Source organism: Ochotona curzoniae, unplaced genomic scaffold (assembly GCF_017591425.1).
Source record: "Ochotona curzoniae isolate NIBS_2020 unplaced genomic scaffold, NIBS_Ocur_1.0 scaffold_4506, whole genome shotgun sequence".
NCBI lineage: Eukaryota > Metazoa > Chordata > Mammalia > Lagomorpha > Ochotonidae > Ochotona > Ochotona curzoniae.
Window position 1 is genome coordinate 45,051,284 of NW_024467119.1, and position 7,692 is coordinate 45,058,975.

Genomic DNA, 7,692 nt, shown 5'->3' on the forward strand with positions numbered 1-7,692 from the left:
ACATTCTTCAAAACTTAGATATTTTTATTCATAGATATATATACTTTGCAGTGTGTGCAAGTATGCCCAAAGCAATGTCTTCAAGGGTCTGCTGTCATTCTGAGGCTTCATGGTTTGACTTTTTGTTTTGTGAGGCCGACTTCAGTGTGTTCGGAAGGGCCCCACAGACAGCCTGAGGACCTGGGGTCTTTTCCCGGGACTTCTGGCAGACAGCAGGAGCATGCATGCGCATGGCTCACCTAGGAGAGGTCACTTCCGGAGGTGACAAGGCACTTTTGGTGGCTGACTTGCTCTCACAGGTGCTGTGTCCAGGTGCGCCGAGGCTGGCCACCGACACGGCTGTCCGGTCCTGAGGTGCTATCCACAATTCACATGTGCTGTGGGGCTGCAGCCTGAATTGTGGATCAGATTCCCTGGACAAGATTAAAGTCTGTTGTTTTAAATGCTGTTCTTAATCCCAAGGTACAACACGCCTAGGAAAAATCTACCTCGTGGCAGAATCTCTTAACAGTGATTATTTTGGAGCAGAAAAAACAGGGAAGGGGAGAAGCTGAAAAGGAGAAGTGACATAGATTTTCTATTTTTGCCTCTTTTTAATTGTCTTATTTATTTTTCTTTGAAAGGCAGATTTACAGACAAGAGACAGAGAGATGTTCCATCCGCTGGTTCATTTCCCCAAATGATTTCAACAGCTGCAGCTGAGCCGATCCAAAGCCAGGAGCCTGGAACGTCTTGGGGTCTCCCACGTGCTTGCAGAGGCCCTAGACTTGGGACATATTCAACTGCTTTCCTAGGACGTCAGCAGAGAGCACCCGTATGGGATTCTCTGCTGCCGACAGGATTAGCTTGCTACCCCACCCCAGCACTGCCTTTTCCTCCTTTCTATCAGTAATTGTGACTCTGAATGTGTAATCTTACTATTTTTTTTTTTTTCAAAAATAGCATCTGAGCCCAGCACAGTAACCTAGTAGCTAAAGCCTTGCCTTGCGTGCACCAGGATCCCATGTGGACACCAGCTTGTATCCCAAATGCTCCACTTCCCATCCAGCTCCCTGCTTGTGACCTGGGAAAATAGTTGAGGAAGGCACAAAGCCCTGGGACCCTACACCCGCGTGGGAGACCAGAAAGACACTCCTGGCTCCTGGCTGGGGATCAGCTCAGCTCCGGCCATTGTAGCCACTTGTGGAGTGAACCAGAGGATGGAAGATGTTTCTCTCTGTCTCTCCTTCTCTCTGTATATCTGCCTTTCCAATAAAAATAATAAATCTGTTTTTTAAAAAATGCAACATCTGTATGGTGGTGCTAAGGGCCATTTGTGTTACTTATTTTTAGATTTCTGTATTAAAACTGAAATATTGTAAGTATCTTTAAAAATCTTAATTAGAAATCACTTGTTTGGTTTTTTTTGTAGCGTACAATTCGTACCTTGCTTCTTTTTTTTAAATCAATTTATTTTTTATTTTGACAATCCTTACATATTTAATTGGGGTAAAAAAGGTTCAAGGCCTAAAGGGGGATATAGAGGAAGAAGCCCCACCCAGTTTCCCACCCACCCTAAGTCCCGGATGTGGGGCATGCTCTGAGATACTCAATCAAGTGGTTCCAATAGTTCACCTTTCATGGGTCGCTGCCAGTCTCGCCACTCCAAGCACGATGTGGTCGTTGAAGAGTCCATTGATTGACACAGTCCCTTCTAGAGTCTCCATTTGTCCAGTATTTTGCTGCCAACAGATAGCTGAGGTCGTTGCTTGACTTGTCCTGTCTTTCCTTGGTTAGGACTCTGAGTCCGGTGTCTCGAATGGGGAGATCCTCAAAGAAATTTTGAGGTATTCCCAGTCCAGATTCCTGCGTGTTCTAGTAAGCATAGGGCCCGGCACAGTCCATTGCCCCGATCAGCTGGTGGTTGCAGTTGCTGGGTCGGTTCTGTCTCCACCCATGTCCTCTTGCAGTCCGGCCTGGTTCCGCCCTGCACACACTTGGCCCTCGCACGTACCAGTAGGAGCTGCAGCCCAGTCAGGGCGGCTCACAGTAACCCCAACCAGGCCCACCCCCTACCCTGGCTTGCCAGTATGTATGGCATACTAGTCCAGTCTGTCCCAAATACCCTTCTGTTCATATACTTGCCAACAGGTGTTGCAACCTACTTCCATCCAACCATCTCATCCAACCAGCCCTAACAGATGTTGTTGGGTGTCTGTCTAGCCACCCCAGCCCCTGTCCTAGTTCTCATGCCCTCCCGTGGAAGGTGATGACCCAAGAGGGAGAAGCCCACTATTTCCCTCCCAGGTCGCTCCCATTCCAGTTGTGCCCTCTCCAGTTGGCCCTGTGGTTCAACTCGACATGTCTAACCCTTTGTACCAGCTTCCGCCAGCTGATGCTACGACCAAGCCCCAACAACCCTCACCTACTCTGATTGTAGCTTGCACCAGTGGGAATAGTCAGCCCAGCCTGGTTTTCACCCAATCTGGTCCACGTGAGGTGCACAGGTGCTGTGTCCCTGCCTGGTCTGGTCTACCCCCTACCCAGCTCATGCTCCTCAGTGTAAGTTGCTATTCAGCTAGGGAACCACCACTTATTCCCTGTCAGCTTTGCCGCCTCCTTTCCTGGTACTCACGTGTGCTGGTTGGGTGCTGCGGCTGCATCAGGCTACCTCACCTTTGCATTCCAAATTGTGTGTTGCTTTTGTCACGACCGGACCTGGTTCGACCCACACTCTGTTCTGGCGTTCGGATTTACCAGTGGATGACATGAACAGATTCAGCCTGGTCTGCCCCTGACCCATGCCAAATGCATGCTAGTGGGACACTTTCTATGACCTCTTGGCTGTTACCTTTCAGAAATCACTTGTTTTTAAAGATCAATTTTCAAAACTTGCCAAATAAACTTTCTTCATTTTCTTCTTCACTTTTTTTTTTAAACTTTACAAGTCTGTATGATTTACAAGCCAGCTAGATATTTTTTAAATTCCTTGGTTTGATATTTTATTCATCTGAAAATGATACTTTCACAAGATTTTTCTTTCATCATTAAAAGAGTAAACCATTTGCATTTTAAAGATATGCTTGAATGCTGGGGGAAGCAGCCTTTTCCATTTATGGGATGTTTAATTGCACTTATTTGATCATAGCGCTTGGGCCGGTTTAAATAAGTTTGCCTTTTCATTATGCTTGGAACAGACTTTGTAAATCTCAAGGTATCAAAAGTATATTCTGGCAAGGGTGAAAGTGCCTGACCGTTGATTTCTAGAAGGAGAACCCCTGCCCCCTTGTGGCCAGAGAGAGAGATTACATGCTGGAATCAGCTGCTTTACAATTTGGTAGGCAGAAAAAAATACACAGGTCTGTAATTTTTCTTTAAATTAAAAAATTTTTTTATCTTAAAGATTTGTTTATTTGAAAGGCAGAACTATAAAGTTATGGAGACACAGTCATAAGCACACGGATCTTCCTTCTGCTGGTTCCCTTCCCATTGGCTGAAGTGAGGGGTGGGGGTTAGCAGGCTGGATCTCCCGCGTGGGTAGCAGGGACCTAAACACCTAATCATCTTTCACTGCCTTCCTAGGTGTATTATCAGGGGGCTGGATTGAAAGTGGAGCCACTGGGATATAAAGTAGGCCCCATTTAGGATGCTGATACTGCAGGTGTTGGCTTAATCCACTGTGCCAGAATGCCAGTCCCCAAATTGTGTTGCCTCCATGGATGGGTACTTCTTACATTTGGATTCCTGGTGCTATAGCAGTCCACTGTTACCCATGGCTATCATAAATGTTTGGCTTCTTCCCAGTCCAGTCCTCAGTCTTAATGGCTCCCTAACATGTGACACTATCAGATGTGGACTCCGGCTACTTACTGTCCCTCTTTGGCATAGGAGATGTATTTCCAAGAGGCAGAAAGGAAGAGACTGCATAATGAGAAAGACAGAGAGAAACCATAAAGAGAGAACATTTCTGTGCCTCCATCATGCCTCCACAGCCAAGGCTGGGCCAGGGTGAAGCCGGGAGCTGGGAACTCAGTGATGGGACGAGCAGCTGGGTCCCTGACCAACCAGCTACTCGCCCCATCACTGCTGCCCTCCAGGCTCTGTGTTAGCACGAAGAGGGACCCATAGGCACAACCAGGACTTGAACCCAAGCATTCTGATATTTGATGGATAAGTCCTAACCTGTGTCTTTATCACTAGGTCAAATGCACATGCCTCAACTCTTTCCTGTAGTTCAAAGGCAGGAGGCCGGGGCCGGGCCACTTTCTCATGGAGCGCACTGCCCAGCTCTATAGACCTAGCAAAAAACAGAGTTGGGGCCAGTGCCAATCCTCCAACATGTAGTGCCAGCATTTCATATGGGTGCCGCTTTGTGTCCCAGTGGCTCCATTTCCAGTCCAGCTCTCTGATAATCCCTGGGAAAGCAGCGAAGGGTGAACCAAGTTCTTAGGCTCCTGTGCTTACGTGGAAGATCGCAGAAGTTCCTGGCTCCTGATTGGCTCGACTCTCACTGTTGCGGCCCTTTGGAAAGTAAACCAGCAGAGGGAAGCTCTCTCTGCCTCTCTTCCTCTCTGTAAAATCTGCATTTCAAATAGAAGTAGAGGGCCTGGTGCCTTGCAATAATAAATAAATAAATTTTTTTTAAAAATTAGATTAAAAAATATAAATAAAAAGGAATCACTGGGCTTGGCGCCCATAGCCTAGTGGCTAAATCCTCGCCTTGCACGCCCGGGATCCCTTATGGGAACCAGTTAGTATTGGCTACTCCACTTCCCACTTCCATCCAGCACTCTGCCTGTGGCCTGGGAAAGCAGTCCAGGATGGCCCAAAGCCTTGGGACCCTGCACGCATGTTGGAGACCCCAAAGAGGCTCCGGGCTCCTGGCTTGGGATCAGCTCAACTCTGGCTAGTGTGGCCACTTGGGGAGTGAACCAGAGGATGGAAGCTCTTTCTCTCTCCTTCCCTCTGTAAAATCTGACTTTCCAATGCATACATACACACATACATACATCTCAAAAAAGGAAGGAATCTCTGACATTTGCTTTGAAGAATTGCAGACTGGACTGAATGAGACAACCTGGCCCAATGCTTATTGGTCCTCTTATATCTCTAACCTTTCCATTCTCCATTTTTTGAAAAATTGCTCTAATTTTCTTTTTTTTTTTTATTAGGGATCTTTTTTATTATAGCAAAAGAGAAGGAATCACACACACAGATCATCCGTTGCTGATTCACCGCACAGATGGCTACAATGGCCATGGCTGGGCCAGGCCAGAGCCAGGAGCTTCATCCTGGGCCCATGTGTAGGTGCAGAGGCCCAAGGGCCAGGGCCATCCTCTACTGCCTTCTCAGGCACACTAACAGGAAGCTGGATGGGAAGTGGAGCTGGCAGGCTGGCACCACATGGGTGCCATATGGGTTGCAGCACTGCAGTTGGAGGATTCACTTTATTGGAAAGTCAGATATACAGAGAGGAGGAGAGAGAGAGAGAGAGGAAGATCTTCTGTCTGATGGTTCACTCCCCAACAGCCGGAACTGAGCCAATCCCAAGCCAGTGACCAGGAGCCAGGAGCTTGTTCCGGGTTTCCCAAGTAGGTGCACGGGCCAAGGCTTTGGGCCGTCTTCAACTGCTTTCCCAGGTCACAGGCAGGAGCTGGATGGGAAGCAGGGCCACTGGGACATGAACCGGTGCCCATATGGGATCCCTGCGGTTGCAAGGTGAGGACTTTAGCCACTAGGCAACTGTGCTGGGCCCACCTCTAATCTTTTTCAAGGTGGACTTCTCCCTTCCTGAGCTCTATCCCTTTCTCTCCGGCTATGTCCCCAACTGTGCTCAATTATTTACTCCCATCCCCCTCCCTCAGGCATCTTTTCCATAATTTTCTTCTGTTTTGTACACATGTGTCCAAGTTCAGTGTCCCTGTAAATCCCTCTATTGTCTCCTCAGCTTTCTTCATATCCACTGCGATGTGAGGCAGGGAGCTGGATGGGAAGCAGGGCTGCCGGGATTCGAACCAGCGCCCATATGGGATCCCGGCACATTCAAGGCGAGGACTTTAACCTCCAGGCCACTGCGCTGGGCCCCATATTATCATTTGAAGATTTCACATTCACTTCTCCTTCCACCACGATAGTGAAGGTAATAGAATTGATTCGTTCAGCATTTATGAGCATTTATCGCGATCCTGTGTCTCAGAGGCTGCACCTCACAGCACAGTAGACCTGTAGCCACGTCGCTCTGTGGGCACTCCAGGACCCCTGCCCTTTTGGTCTTGCTGTATGAATTTTGCAGTACCTTCCTGATCACGTGGGTGAGTCCCGAGGCAGCCGTTTGGCCCTCCCTCCCTGTCACTCTTTGAACTTTAGTCTATGAACTCCCTGTAATGAAGCTGTACGATTGGTGGGTGCTTGTCCCACTGCCTCCGCCAGGATGGCTCTCCTAACAGGATCGCTTTCTCACGTTCCAGGGCTGTCTTCCCAGCTGCCCCAGGACCCCTTCCTGATTGGGTCCTTCCAGAACAATAGTGTCCACCGGGCAGAGGGCAGACTCCCCGCTGTCCTTTCCTTGCACCTCCCTGGGAGAGGCTGGTGGGGACTGGGGGCAGGTGAGCAGGCTGTCTGGGAGTTGGGGGGATGGTCCCAGCTCTGCCTTGGTGTCAGACGCCACCCACACTTCCATTCTGCCCTCGTCCCCGGACCAGCTTCTCCTCTGCCTTAGAATCAACAGTGTTTCAACAGAACCCTTTGCTTGTAAAGCATCCCTCCCCCTGCCCCCATATCTGCTGATTCTACCTGTAGAAAGTTTTGTCTTTTAAGACTCTGTTTATTTTATTATTTTTGTTTGAAAGGCAGAAGGAGAGCTAAAGAAAGAGGTTTTCTGTCTGCTGGTTCGTTCCCCAAATGACCACAGCTGAGTTGAGGGGGAAGTTGGGAGTCAGGAGTTTCTTCCTGGTCTCCCATGTGGGCACAAGGGCTCTAGGCTCCATGCCATCCTTTGCAGCTTCTCCAGGCCACAAGTAGACAGGCAGATCAGAAGTGGAGCAACTGGGACATGAAGCAGCGCCCACACGGGATGCCAGCACTTGTAACAGATTAGCCGCTGCGGCACTGAGCAAGCCCCCAAACAGATCGCAACCTCTCACCGGGATGCCATCGTCAGAGCTCACAAAGGTGCTCTGCCTCAGATTTCTGTTATCCCAGCTAAGTCCCAAAGACATGACTGATGATTGCTTAAGCAAAAATCCCTCTGTGTTTCCTTGTCGCCCATATTATGCAATCTGCACATATCATGCATGGAGACACTTTGCAGATCCAGTCTCCAGCGGTTCTTGGTGGACTCCTCGCTCTGCCATCATCCTGCTTCCGCACTCACTCAGCATCGTGGCCCCTGTCGCCTCTCTTGCTGCCTTTCCTGGGTTGGTCACTGTGCCGGAAAAGCCTTTCCCCAAGCCCCGAGGAAGCCAGCTGCTGCATCAGTGCTTAGCTAGAACGCCAACTCTTCCTGAAGCCCACCTTCTGCCCTCCTCCGCCCTCCCCAGCATTCCTCACTCCCTTCTCAGACCTCCCAGAGATGCGCCCGGGGCCTCCAGCGAGCGTGCAGGCCAGGAGCAGGCAGAGCTCAGGGCTTTTGCAAGGTTGGTGCTGGCCAAGTGGGCGTTCTTGTCCTGTTTCAGGGAACCAGCAGGCTACCGGGCAAGGACCACCACGGGGAGC